General features: G+C 42.5%; 1 long non-coding RNA gene across 1 annotated transcript in view; it reads right to left on the reverse strand.

Annotated features, from left to right (window-relative positions):
* Positions 1–2,541: 2,541 nt before the first annotated feature.
* The window catches only part of LOC128626628 (uncharacterized), a 433,748-nt gene continuing 420,890 nt past the window's right edge, over positions 2,542–15,399 (reverse strand). Inside the window, exon 3 of the long non-coding RNA XR_008390615.1 lies at positions 2,542–2,592. This is a non-coding gene — a long non-coding RNA (uncharacterized LOC128626628). The remainder of the gene's footprint in view (positions 2,593–15,399) is intronic.

A 15,399-nucleotide genomic window follows, 5' to 3' on the forward strand; every position in this document is an offset into this window, starting at 1 on the left:
CTAAAATGACTTTTCTTGAGTGTTTTCTTTGTTGCCATGATTCAGATTAATTATAGTCTAGAACTGAAAATGATTGCAGTGGCATACCCAATGTGAGATTTCCATTCTCCCTGGCGACACTGACTATTACGGAAACCCTGGTTGTGCAGTAACACACCCAGGCTTATGAATGAAGGTTCAAGAGGTGCCTTTCAGTTTTTCTGTGCTTTCTACTGACGAAAGTTGTCAAGACATGAACAGAAATTTAAGTGACAATAGAGTATGAGAAACCGATGTCATCTAAGCATGTCAGGTGACATTCTGAATTGGATGTTCAAGCCCCCAGGTAGCAAGCCAAGTGATTCTGACCTGCCACATAGTTTGCTTTCTCACATGGCAAATCCCCATGACCCCAGGACAATATAGTCATCATGGAGGAAAGACGACACAAAACTTTTTTTTTCTTTTTAAAACATTTCTGTCCCTGGGAAGAAAGCAGTTGTGTTCCTTGAAGGGTTGTGTTATTTCTACAAAATTACTCTGAAAGTGTTTGCAATAAATATTACTCAGGTAACAACTCCAAAAATGCAATGGTAAAAAACTGAACACATTTTGTTTATGAATGACAGTACCTACAGAAATGCATGTTTGATTGTAAATGCTGTTGTGGCAATAGCATCAGACTGAGTATAGTTTGGATACTCACAACTTTCAAGGGTTTGTGTTGCCCCACTAAGTAATGTCATGTTTTTTACCCATCAATGTAATATCAGATAAGCAAATGAGAACATCATTTAAATAGAGCATTTTTCCTACACATTAATTAGTAGTATGGTGATGAAAAATGCTTAAAAATATGCAGAATGACATAAGTGATGGGTTTTTTCATTAATTTTTATACAACTGCATTTAACTAAAAAATATATCATCTTATTTTGCCCTAAAACTCAGTTAGTTGTTCCTGCAAAACTGAATGATGGTTTTTGTCAATTTAAGAATGTGAAGACTTTGATTTTATGGTGAAAATAGCAAATGAAATGAACCTCTTCATTAACTGTATGTGTTTTTTAACTTTCAATTCCACTTTCATTGAAATATAATTTTCCTATAATTGTACTACTCGTTTTTATCTTCCTTCTTTCCTCAAATCATTAGTGTCCAAATTGCTTATCCCCAAAGAAAGATCTATTTCATGTTGACAGACAGGAGTTCCATGTAAGAAGGATTTCTCACAGTGCATAGTTAGTTCAGCTGAACTTATCAGAAGTGTGGAAAAATGAAAGAAATATCTTAATAAGAGCAGAAAACTTGCACTGTCTTTATTTGCCAAAGTATTCATGCTCTTAATTTCATGAGGGTATTTTTAGTTTCAGTCATTTGAAAAAAGGTAATAGGTGAAAAAGTCAGGAAATAAAGTGTAAAATCACAGTGTAGAACTCTAGCTATACATAATGCCTGTAAATGTATAGAAAAGCACATTGGCATTCCAATAACACCTGTGACATTTAGACGTTCTATAGAATTCCTGCTTTCAATCTCTGCCCACACCATATGCCAGTATGAGTTCTCTCTAAATATAGTCCGACCTTAAAATCTTGAGCACTCAGAGATTATCCAGTGCAGCAAATAATACATTTTTCTACTTTTTATAATTCTTGTTCACAAAGCAGTTAATACAATGATAAAGATGTTTAGAGAAACCTAAAAATTCCAAATCACAAAACTCTAAATGACCACAAAGAGAAAACGACAGCTCAATAACACTGTTACTTTATAATGTATTCATAATTACCAGGGCCAACAATAGTCTCACGATAAAAATTATGTTGCCATGCCCCACCCGCTGACGCCGACTGGCTTGTAGGTGAATGGGTAGCACCTTGTCATCCACATGGTGACTGCCCGGCTCACCCCCTTCACAATCTCACGAGCGCACAACAGAGTTTCATTCCCATAGTTTACCACGCACTTACTCCAGATTACTTTCTGACAACACTTATCTTTCCTGTCTTATGAACCAAAGGTATTTTATGTTTTCAGCCACTTCTATGTAAAATTCACATAAGTGATTCCTGGATTTCAAAGGTTTCTGGCAGCTGGACACTTGATAAGAGAGCTTTCTAACTGATGTCCACAGCCATATGATGGTGAGGTTAAATTAAAGACTTACACAAAATGGCCTTCTAGTTTTTCTTTCTTTCCTTCTTTCTGCTTGTGAGTGGACATGTGCGGCACTGCGCACGGATGCGCACAGGGAAAGCGAATTGTCAGCCGTTCACAGAAATACTCTTGACTATAGGCAGAGTGCAGAAAAAACGGGAAGAGAAAAGATAGATGCTTGACAGTTCCCCAGAAGTTATGTCTGAAAGAATGACGGGATTGACTAGAAAACCAGAAAGCAGGCTTCTCCAGGAGACAGGGCTCTCACCGTGCCTGGTCTCGCATGGGTACTCACCATGGCGGCGTCTTCCTGGGAGGCTGCTCCTGCCCTCCGGGGGCTGGCTGCCAGCGAAATCAAGGCACTGTGCCTAGGTCCCCGGCTCTGCTGCCGTGGAGGGCGGTGGCCACCCAGCCTTCTCAGCAAGCAGCTCTTCTCAGGAAGGAGCGTTTGGCCTGGAGAGAGAAGGGCATGCCTTATACAGGGGCACACAGACCGGTATGATTGCACATGCATTATTCACATATGTAAACAATTTCTATGGCTAAGTCTTATGTCTGAACATCTATAATGGCATGAGTTGTAAAGCTTTTTTTTCTGGAAAAAAATAAATAGCTACATCGGATTTAATTTACAAGTGCACACTATCTACTAAGGGTATAGCTAAAACACTGAAAGTCTCTTGGGTACAGAAAAATAGCAGAACCATTGGGGCCCTGGTTCTGATCTTCTGAGCATTGGATTTAATGGTCATAAAATAGCCAAGTTACAGGATTCAACTCCAATGCAAGCATGTCATGAGGTATAGCCAGCCTCTTCACTTGGTGACACTTTACAGGTCCTGGTAGTAACAAAGAGAAATTCCACTCCATGACAATAATTTTTAAGTAAATTGATAGATGATATTATGGCTTCCAGAAGATGCAGGGAGACAACACAACCATCCTGGGAAGCTCCTCCCCCACCCCAGTGTTTTCTCCCCAATTTATGGGCACTCCAACAGTCCTGGTGACTTGTGCCCCTCACTTCTCTGCCACTGTTCCTCATGTGCCCACGTCATTGGTGGCCGTGACTCTGATGGTGGCCACAGCCACAGAGATAGTGGCTGCGGTGTCCACAGTACTTGATAGTCCCCAAACAGACAGGATACAAAAACTCAGTTCTTAAAATGTCATAAAATAACAAATCTGGTGAATAGCAATTAACTATGCAGATGAGCTTTTGGTAATGACACTTAGCAAGCACTGTTTTCCCTGCTCATAATCGATTGTGTAAAACCCCTTACAAACCCTCTACTTACAGGAACAGTGCAATAGCCAACAGTGTTTGAAAACAAACACAATCTGAAACTCATTACTGAGTAAACTACAATTACATAGGGAAGGAATAGAGCCACATCCATCCATCCATCAAGGGCATGGACCTGCAGCTGGCTCTGATGGCCCAGCCTCAGACTCTGGGCTTTCCAAGGTCACTAGTAGGGGGTACAGTGTGGAACACTGTGTGGTCCCAGACTGTCTCTGACCACGGTGAAATTCTGAACTAGTTTAAGCAGGAAGGCTTACAGGAGATGTGGAACAAACTGAAATCAGGTTGAACGCTGTCCCAAGGGCTCTAACTTTTTATAGGGATCACAATGCCTTCTTTGGAAAAGAAGCCACGCAGATGGAATATGCTCTCTCCAGCCCAGGGTTTGGGTGGGGTAGTGTGTATGCCACTCAGAGGGGCTTCACACAAGGGGGCAGGCGAACTAGGAGACTGTGCCTCAGGACGGTCCTGAAGGTCTTAGAGTGCAGCCCTCAACCTGTGCTCAGAGAAGGACTAATTCAACGACAGATGTAACAGCAGTTTCTATGATATAGATATGTAGTATGCACACTATTATAGCCACACTACTATAAACTCACTGTGTTGTGAGAGTAAGTCATAGAGGGAACAATTATGGATAGACGGTAATATTATATATATCATATATTACATAGTAAATCATAATGTATGTGATATACGAGGACTGTCCAGAAGGTATCTATCTAGTCATGTAATATGAAAAATAGAGACGTTTACTGAAGAAGATACAAGATACAAGAAACGTGTATATAGGGACTTCCGCCAAGATGGAGGCATAGGTGGATGTGCCGTGCCTTCCCACACAACCAAGATTAGAGAAAACTAAATATTAGCAATAGAAAACACAGCCAGAACACGGAAAATTGAACTTTTCGGAAGTCCGTTAACAACAAATTCTTCAGCCTGACCGGTAAGGGGCGAAACCAGCGGCTGGCGGAGCGGGGTTGCACAGGAAAACTCGGCCAGACACACTCAGGCCCGCGGAATCCAGGCGCAGGGTCAGACCTAGTGAGCGACCCAGCGAGCGACCAGGAGAGCGACCGCGGGGGAGACAGCCGGGCCTGGGGATGCGTGTTGACTGAGGTTGCGCATTTGTGCGCGGGTGGACAGGCGAGGGAGTGGGCGGTTGGACTGGGCCGGCAGGTCCCCACGGCAAGCGGCAGTGGAGGGCGCCGCCATTTCCCAGCTCTGACCCCACCTCCACATACAGCGTCATAACCCAGCGACTCAGAGTAGCCCGGCTCAGGTGAACCACCTAAGGCACGGCTCCTCCGCACCCAGCTGTGAGAAGCGGCAGAGGGGGTCGCCATTTCCCCGCTCTGGACACGCCCCCACATACAGCGTCACAACCCAGCGACCTGGGAGTCCAAGGCACCACTTCTCACACTTAAAGGGCCCAAACAGACCAAGAATGGCGCGGGAGGATCTCAGAGCCCCAGAGCCAATAGATCTAAGCGATGAAGAAATAGCAAAACTCACAGACGCACAGTTTAAAACATTGGTGATCAGGATCCTCACAGAACTGGTTGATTATACCGACAAATTAGACAAATATATGAAGGCGAAACTAATTGAAATGAATGGAATTGCACAGGACACCAATAGCAATGAAAAGGAAACTAGGACTCAAATCCATGGAGTGGACCAGAAGAAAGCAAATAATGGCCAAACAGAAAAGAGTCAAGAAGCAAGAATTCAAAGAAATGAGGAGAGTCTTAGGAACCTCCAGGACATCTTTAAACGCTCCAACATCTGAATTATAGGGGTACCAGAATGGGGAAAGGCACAGCCACCAGTGGAAAACTTATTTGAACAAATAATAAAGGAGAATTTCCCCAATCTGGCAAAGGAAATAGACTTCCAGGAAATCCAGGAAGCTCAGAGAGTTCCAAAGAAGTTGGACCCAAGAAGGTACACACCAAGGCACATCATCATTACATTAGCCAAGATTAAAATGAAGGAGAGAATCCTAGAAGCAGCAAGAGCTAAGGCGACAGTCACCTACAAAGGAGTCCCCATCAGACTGTCAGCGGATTTCTCAAAAGAGACCTTACAGGCAAGAAGGGGCTGGAAAGAGGTATTCCAAGTCATGAAATCTAAAGACCTACAACCAAGATTGCTCTATCCAGCAAAACTTTCATTTAAAATGGAAGGACAGATAAAGTGCTTCTCAGATAAGATCAAATTCAAGGAGTTCATCATCACCAAGCCCTTATTATATGAAATGTTAAAGGGACTTATCTAAGAAAAAGAAGTTAAAGAAACATGAACAGTGAAAGGACAACAAACTCACAGTTATTAACAAGCACACCTAAAACGAAAGCAAACTAAAAGGACAGCTAGATTAGGAGTGGAAACATAGAAATGAAGATCTCAAGGAGGGTTAGCAACAGGGGAGTGGGGGGGGGGAGAAGGTACAGAAAATAAGTAGCATAGACAGTAGATAGAAAATAGATGGGGGGGGGGCAAGAATAGCATGGGAAATATAGAATCTAAAGGACTTGAGACACATGGTCATAAACTAAAGGGGGGGTAATGGTGGGAATGAGGGGTAGGGTGGAGGGGAACAAAGGGGGAATAGAACAACTGTAACAGCATAATCAATTAAAAAAAAAAAGAAACAGTGTATATAGGACAGTGGCACCTCAGTCCCCTTTAAAATAGGGGCCTCTCACAGTTCTCCCAGTCCCAATCAGCTAACTAATCATATTTTCCTGAGTCTCATCAATAGTGTAAAATATTTTCCCTTTCAAAGGTGATTTTAGTTTAGGGAAAAGCCAGAAGTCACAAGATGCCAAATCTGAGCTGTAGTGGGGCTGAGTCACCTGGGTGATTTGACGTTTCACCGAAATCTCTACATAAGACGTGATGCATGAGCAGGCATGTTGTTGTGATGAAGCTGCCAATCACCAGGTGCCCATAGCCGTAGCCCTTCTGAATCATCTGAATAGTTTCCGCAGAGGAATGTTCAAGCTTAACACAAAATTGGACGCAGATTGATTGCTCTATTTGCTCAGTCATTTCGAATGCAATGCCCATGCAGTACACATGCTCCCTCAGTGGCATCTACCACCCCCACTGACTAGTACAGTGAAGTCCTCATTGTTCACGCATGCGCATTCCAGCCCACTCTCCTTGGCTGCCAGGTAACGTAGTTGTGCAAAGCGTTCTCGTTACGTTAACCATGTTGGACTTTTTCTGGACAGACCTCGTATGATGCTGGAGCTTGTTTTAGAGAACACATTCCATTGCATTGTTCATTTTCCCGGGCAGCTGCGGGTGGGAGCATGCGCAGAGCACTGGCACAGAGCACCGCACTGTGCTTCAGGTCCGGAGCCCGGTGCATTCCTGGGAAGAATCCTGCCAATGGGGAGAGTGTGCCAGCGAGACATTTGAGATTTCACGTTATCCTCTCAGAATCTGGATGCGTGGCCTGCATGTTACAAAGATTATAGCTAAATAAATGACTCTGATACTCAACCTCATAGAAATGGACAGATTTAGCTTTTGAGATAATGTTAATTTCACTGTGGTATTAGTAATCTCATCAACTTTTTGGTTAGGGATGGATAAATAACTTGCTCTTAGTATGTAAATTACCAACAAAAACGTTTTGCAGAAAATGAGTCAGGTTAGAGATGTAAATGAGGCCTAAAATGTCTCATTAGGTTCTGAATTGCTTTTTTTTTTTCCCTAAGCATTATAAATCTTGCAAGCTTTTGGGATAATTTTCTTGCTTGAATAAGCTAGTAAGGTCTTTTTCAATAATAAATTAACTAAAATACTTCCCCAAACTAATTCTGCTTGAAAGAAAATAGAGCAAATTGAATATTAACGTGTAATTTATTTTAAAGTTACTCAGTACCTTTTTCCTAACATGTTTAGGTTGTCAGTGGTACAGACCACACATACCTGTTTCACAAAGGACAGAGCAGTTGGGCATGAAGAGGTATCATCCCGTGGGGCTCATTTAGAATCAGCTGTGTATTTGAAGGGTACCTATCAGGTCCGGGCTGAATCGTTAATCACAGACTATGTCTGTCTATCTTCTGTGAAGGAATGTCTTTAACTCAACAAAAGTCTCTCTGGTTCCTCTTCTGATGATTCCTATTTGAAACGCTCGTCACTCACCCCTATGCTTGGAACAAACACCACGCAAAACCATGATTTTGCACCTCGGGGCGCTGCGGTGTGGCCAGCAGCTACTACAAGTAAGTGCTCACCGGCAATGTGAAAGCGAGGCACAGCCACTCCAGGTCCTACGAGACGCTCATAGAACAGTGTCACATCACAGAGTGAGACTGTCACCAGGCAGTTTCGCACATCTTACTTTTACCCCCTCGGTTTCTCCTCTGCAAACCACTGATTTGCAGCGTCTAAATTAGCCTTTTGTGACACGTATGAAGTATCTGTTGCCGGTGTTTATCTATCACAGCATTGCTGGCGTTTAGGACAGTTTAAGGTATCAAACTCAAGACAGAGGGCTCAATTTTTGTCGCTCTAAAAGCTGCAAAAGTGAAATAGTAAATGTGCCATTACAGCCGCTACCTATAGTTAACTAGCTTAAAACTCTAAAGGGGAAATGGGTCAACTCACTGTCATTATTTGGTGCATTTCCACGTGGGGCCTAAGAATGAACAACAGAAGTCCATGATCATAAAACCACCTTAGGGTAGCTTTCTTTGAATTGGAGGCAACAACCAATATCCCCCCCTCCAAAGACAGTGACTCTTTCTAAAATACTCATGGCAGTGTTGGTCTGCTCCTTCACACCTTTACCTGAATGGACCTTTGCAAAACGAAGCCTTTTACTTTTACTGTAAGCCATGGGTGTCAAACTCATTTTCACTGGGGGCCATATCAGCCTTGCAGTTGCCTTCAAAGGGTTACTATGATTTTAGGACTATATAAATATAACTACTCCTTAACAGTTAAGCGAGAGCTCAGTGCTACTTGGGGATAGAAACAAGGTGCTGGGCCAGAGAAAACCAGGTGGAGGGCTGGATTCTGCCCGAGGGTCTTGTGTTTGATACCTGTGCCCTAAGTGGTCTAAATTGTAACCTGTATGTGCGCATCACATTTTCTTTCAGAATAGACTTTCCTGTTTCACTAATTCCATACAGGAAGAGAAAGAGCAGGTGAGCCTCAATTCTTTCCAAAAGTACCTGATTCTAGCTGGTACTGGCTGCTCACTAGAGTTGTGCAGGTAAAGAAAAGATGTTCTCATGTGTTTTAGCAAAGGGTACGTGAAGGAGGAGACAGCAGTTACTGAGGGTGTTCTGGGGTTAGAACAACAGAGCTACTGGGGTGTATGTTGCTGTTTCCTGCCGTGCGTTTTGGTGGAAGGTAGTTACTTCGTACACGGGACAGGCCATCTGAGAGGGACACAGGGCCCGGCAGGTATCACTATGGTCTATATGCTGCAGCTGCCCCTGTCTTTGATCACCACTGAGATTCTATTTTCTGCCTCCCGAAATCTTGCCCCGCCATTCTCGTCTTACCATAGTCTGCTGGGTATACCTGCCACTCTTCACCTTGGTTCCACCTCAAGGAGGACCTTGAGAACTCTCTCACAGTCTAGCCAGGGTCTTCTTCAAAGAACAGCCCCATTCACAAGGCATTGGGGGCAGAAAGCACAAACCGCCCTCCCCATCCTTTTGATTACAATGATTATTTCTCTTTCTAATAGATGCACAAAAGATGAGGTCATATGTTTACTTATGCAGAGTTAAGAGCAATGGCTAAAGTTCACTGACAGCTTATCACAGGCCAGGCACTCATTTTGTCCTCCAAACGATCCATGTCGTAAATGCACCATTGTTAGCCCCACTGTGCAGATGCGGGCGCTGAGGCTCAGAGAGGCCACGCACCATGGCCAAGGTCATAGAGCAGGTGCTGGTCAGAGAACCTGAAGGTGCTGCTTTGTGTTAACAAACACAGAGTCCCTGTGAGGCACCTGCTTCTTGTAACTCGTTCTAGCTTGTGACACACTCGCCATCTGTGCTGGGTAGAAACACCAGAAGAGTGAGAACTCTGACGTCATCGCAAACCCAGCCAATGTGTCTTCACAAACAGCAGCCCCCCCACAGACTGTGTCTGAGGGGGCCCTGTCTCCCTGATATAAAGGAGAACATGACCTGCAGCCCACATTCAAGTAGTAGCCTGTTATGTGCCAGTCATATCTATGATTAGCTAAAGTCTCTTGGAATAGAATTATATTTCTTGGTAAAGTCTTTTGGCATAATGAAGTCAAGAAATCCACTATCAGTAATACTGCCACACAATTACTTAAATCTTTACGACATTCAATGTTTTCACAAGTATGGCCTCATTTTATCCTCAAAGTAGCTGAGTTAGGCAAAGCCCACGTATTATCCCATTTTGTCAAAAGATTAAGAGGAAGAATGGAAGAGAAATCAAGCTTTCCTTAGCATCAACTATTTGGGGACATGAATAGAAGTACGTCACTAAATTCACCCTTTGAATTTTGTTCTGTCCCTATGGTGTCCATGTACTTAACTGCATTCTGCAGACAACAAAGGGAGTTTGGAGAGATTAGTCAGCAGCCTGTAAAAGGGGTGAGAGCCAGGATTGGAAGTTGTCTCTCTCTCCAAGACAATCCTCTTTTCTTGATAACTCAAGTTCAGTTGACGCCACTTATTCTTCGCTTACATATGGCCTTATGTTCTTCATTACCTCTTGCCTAGGTGGGTGACTTGTTTCTTGACATTGGTTTTAATTTTGTTTATGAAAAGGCCCCCGTTTTATTTTCTTGGAATTACTCACAGCACATGCCTTTTCAACCGTGGTTAAAGGCCAAGTCAATTCAAATACCTGTGATTTGAATGTGGTCTGAAAACAAAAGGGGGCTTTCTCCACTGCTACTGTTATGCATCCACAGGGCAGCTGTGTCTGAGCCTCTCAGCCCACTGCAAACATGCTCTGTGTGGTCTTGGAAGCTCCCTCGCTGCTGGGTGCGGACTCCTTAGAGGGGCTAAATGGAGGGTCACAGTCAAACTCATTATATTACCCTATATCCTCTGAAGCTCAGCTAGTTTGAAGCCACTTGTCCAAGGTTTTGATGAGTAAGTAGCAAAATTGGGCCTAAAACCACACATTTGGCCATGATCTATGTACGATCTAGTGTTCACGGTTGTTACATTTACCGTACTTAGAAGGATAGCTCCCTTCATTTGTAGGACACAATTTACTTAGTAAACAGCCAGAATATCATGATGACATGAATTTTTAAAAAATTGTGTTAGCTCAATTATCAATAACAGGTCATTAGAATATCGATTTGTTAGAACAGGAAGAAATACTGAAGGTCAATGAGCTGGATTCAGGAAAAGACATGCTGTTTTTCTCTCTGCTTCACTCTGTGTATATGGGTGTATTTATATATGACTGATTATATTCTGAAAGTATTACTACAAATCAGATTTTTCTTCGCAGATTTTACTTCATTTCCCTCTGCTTCCCTCATCCAGTTGTTTTGTGTAAAACGTAGAGAAAGATGTGAAGGCCAGCAGTCTGACAACGCGTAGCACATGGGGGCAGACTATGAATGTTGAATAAATGAATAAGAATAGACCAGGTAGTTGGATTGCATTAATCTAATCGATCATTGCATCATGCATCACATGATGAAAGGAATTACAAGGAATGAATGTAGCTTTAGCTGTACGAGTCTAAATCCCACAGGATCACAGAAAACACATGACTCTCTCACACAGCCAGCATCCGGCAGAGGACTGGCCCACCGTTAGCTGTTCCACGCACACCTGTAGCATTGATGAAAGCTCCGTGCTCACAAGCAGCGTGTATTCCAGGAGAGTCAAGGCATAGAGAATAATTTTGGCTTCTTTTTCATTTCTGGCCTCAGTTCTTAAAAAGGATGGTCAGGCTCTTGTAAGTAAGTGGGGGGAACTTCTGCCTGTTCTCCAACTCACTTGGCAGGCACACAGGCAGCCCAGCCTCCCGAGTTCTCTCGAATCCTCTCACCCCACAGATGCCACTCCTACTGCCCAGGGAAGGACCTTCCAGGTCCCAGGACAGGCCACTCACCTCCAGCTGGTCAAGGGTCTGCACTGTAATGGCAACTATTCAGAGTCACATACCTGGAAGTCTAGATTTGGGGGAGAATGGAGTGAAATGTCCAGTGAGGGCCTCAAGTCTTAGCCATGTTCATATGCCCTGCATTCCTGTGTGCATTTCTAATTATTTTTCAGAAGGTAGAATGCAGAGCAAATCACAATGGAGTATTTACTCTTTTTTTCCAAAGATTTTATTTATTTAATTTTAGACAGAAGGAGAGGGAGGGAGAAAGAAAAGGAAAGAAACATCAATGTGTGGTGGCCTTTCACAGGTCCCCACTGGGGACCTGGCCCGCAATCTGGGCATGTGCCCGGACTGGGAATCGAACTGGTGACCCTTTGGTTCACAGGCTGTCACTCAGTCCACTGAGCCACACCAGCCAGGGCTGAGTGTTTATTTTGGACTCAAACCTCAACAATAGATAGGACGTATGCTCAATGTTGTTCTACTTTTCACAACAGGCCAATCAGATTTTGTTGCATGTGGGAAAGCTTGTTGAAATTGTTCACCTATTTTTTCCCCCAAATCATCTTTTTGACTTTTAACCACTAATGTTTTAGCTATAATACTGTTCAGGGGCTCAAACAACCTTACACCTTTGAAAATTTTAAGTTCCAATCAATTCCCTGCCACTGCCCCCTGAAGCCCAGGTTGGACATTAACTTGAACTGTTATTATGCCTTATAGTTTTTTCACCTATGAGATTCCAGGAACGTGTGACTAGGCTGGTGGTGGTATAATTTCTGGGAGTCAATTCTGTTATAGAAGTCCTGTGGAAAGACCATGGGACTGGGAGTTAGGAGATCTGGTTTTGCCCCATTTAGGTTTATGACCTTGGCCATGTCATTGAATTTCTCTGTCAGTTTCCTCACCTGTAAAATTGGGATCTTAGACTAGTTGTCTCCAAAGTATCTTCTGGTCTTAATGTTCCATTTTAGTAGCTTCCAATTATGGCACAGAAGGCTGAGAATCACTAACTGCTTCAAAAATTGTGTTGGGAGACAGATTAGACTGTAAGAGAATTGGAAGCCTTGCTTCACACAGTGCTGCCACTTAATGGCTTTTTATCTATTTATTTTTTTATAACAGTGCTTTGAAAAGTTATCCCACCATTTGGATTACTCCTATTTTCAGTATAACTATTCTTTAATCTAAAACAAAACAAAATAAAACCTAAGTAAAATAAATATACTCTAAGATGTGACATCTTGACATTAGGGTATTGGACAAAAAATATTTACTAATTTTCTCAAAGAAATATTCACCAATTTTCTCAACACACTGGTTGCTAAACAGAAAATAAATTTGAATCATACACCATGTGTAAATGAGCCCAAGATGTTTTGCTTTGCATGGGTCATTTTTGTAGCAGAGATGAAAAGTAACAATTTTTCAACTCTCCCATCTGAGCTACACATGCTATTTCCAAGTGCTTCAAGGGGCTCTCATATTTACCCTTATTTTGTACTCATGCTGTCTTTCCAGACTAGAACTTGATTTCTTTTGTGTGTAACTCTTATGCTACCACTCAGTTACATATTTGTAATACACCTGCTATGGAATCACATAAACCTTATATACAAACAAAAATTTTCAATGAGAATCAGTTGGCTTAAACTTTGCTGACTTTAGGATATCCATACGTCAACTAACTACTTTGTGACTATAACTTCATTTTTAAGTCCAGTTTGAGTGCGAGAAATCCATGAGCTCTAATAGAGTATGAAATTGGTAAAGAAAAAATGTTATTACATTGCCTTTTGCATACAAAATACATTTTGTATATATTGTATACTATATATCTGTTATATTGTATATTATATATCTGTTACCATATATGCACATATATATATGCACAAAATATTTTGTACATATATTTTACTTTAAAAACATGTTTTCATTTTCAATTGATTTTTTAAAAAACTGAACAAATTTTTTGCATTGTCTTTGCTTGAGATGACATGTATCATAGACCTACCCATACAAATTAAGAAAAACTGTTATTTAACAGTTTTTGGCTGCTTGTTTTTTTTTTTTTTTACTGAGTGGCAGGTATTCAGGGATGAGTTACAATTGCAGACATCCAAAAAGGGGCAGAGATGCCCCAGTCCATCCTCTGGGCTGAGTAGGGATTTATCACAATTCGAAGGTTCTGATTAATAAGAAGATATTTCTCTTCAGCAGAACGCCGAAAGCTCCAAGCTCACAGATGCCTGGTGGAATCTCCGCCCTGGTGAGAGCCAGTGTGTGTGTCTGAGTGTGTGTTGGGTGTGCATGGTCACGTGCAACCAGAGTATTTCCATGCAACCCTGGCCTTGTGTAAATGTGCAGAGAAGAGACATAGGCACCCCTTCAATATGCAAAAAATTAAGAATTCCGAGCCTAGACCCAGCTGGGGAAGGCTGAGCCGCCTGACAATTCGAGCTGCCTGCACACACATCAGCAAAACTTCAAAGCCTCTTACTCCTGTTACCATCTTTATCCAAAATTATCTCAAAAAGGTGAGGGAAGGAACAAAAGGGAAAGAGGCACTTTCCCTTTGCAAATCTGGCCTCCAGTCTCTGGCAGGAATTTACAACTGGTACAACTTCATGCCCTACTAATAGTAATTGGGTTTTGCTACAATGCTTTCTATAAAAGAACCTCATCGTTCTATCATCCCGCCTATTCTACATTGCTACGCTCCGCACAGGCTGCCTGCATCCGCAGGGCTATCCATTCACGCCTTCCCCACCAGTTGGTCAATGGCCATCTGATCTTAGACCTCAGGACGGCTGCCTCACTCTCCGCTCCGGTTTATCAGAGGCGGGTAGTTTCATCAGATCTCCTGCACACGCATGCACTTCTGCTGTACAAACACACGACAATCAGATTTCACTGAAGAACACAGACCTGCAGTTTATCCATTCTGAAATCTTCATACTTATTTACTTCATTAAGAATAATTGATAGTCACATTTTGTTATAATCAGAACTAATATGACAAAGGTGGGATGTGCAAGTAGCTTAAGAAATAGTGTTTTGGACACTGTTTCCCTTTAAAACTGTGTGGTGCATAAAAGGAGAAAAATGATCATATAACAGATGATCTATTCAAAAATTTAAGATAGAAACATAAATGCCTCAGGAAAAATAAAATAGCTATCTTTGGCGGCTTTTAAACCTAATTGGACATTTTTTATAGAAGTATGTAATTGTTAAATGATCAAAACTATTGAGTTTAGAAGGCCTATTGTATTTTATACTTAATGGTTATTTACAGTTAATTGTCCTAACGTTTTTTCTCGCTTAACTTCTTTTAAAAATTATTTTATTTTATTTTCATTGTTGTTCAAGTACAGTTGTCTGTCTTTTACTCCCATCCCAGCCCACCCCCCAGCCCTCCCCACCTTCCTCCCATTCCCACCCCCCCACCCCCGCTAGTTTTTGTTCATGTGTCCTTTATACTTGTTCTGCAAACCCTTCCCCTTTTTCCCCCCGAATTCCCTCCCCTTTCCCCTCTGGATCAGCCTGTTCTCTGTTTGCTGGCTAAACTTTTAACTGCACTGCAGTTCAAGTGCTCAAAATATTCCAGGCTGAGTCCATCTCCCCCAACCAGGCCCCGAGTTCTACCTGAACTTGAACTACGTCTTCCAGGAGGTCAAGTCACTCCTTCACAACAAGTGTTCCTTGCACGGACTGTGTTGTGGCCTAACGTCCTGACTGAGAACGGCAATCCTGAAACAGGTTATCACTCAGATCCAGCCGCCCCTGCAAGCTGGGACCTGTGCAGGCGGCGAGAACCATAGCGGGAGGGGGTGGGCGTCCCAACACCCCTT

Source organism: Artibeus jamaicensis, unplaced genomic scaffold, assembly GCF_021234435.1.
Source record: "Artibeus jamaicensis isolate MK-2021 breed Jamaican fruit bat unplaced genomic scaffold, CSHL_Jam_final scaffold_833, whole genome shotgun sequence".
In the NCBI taxonomy this organism is placed as follows: Eukaryota; Metazoa; Chordata; class Mammalia; order Chiroptera; family Phyllostomidae; genus Artibeus; species Artibeus jamaicensis.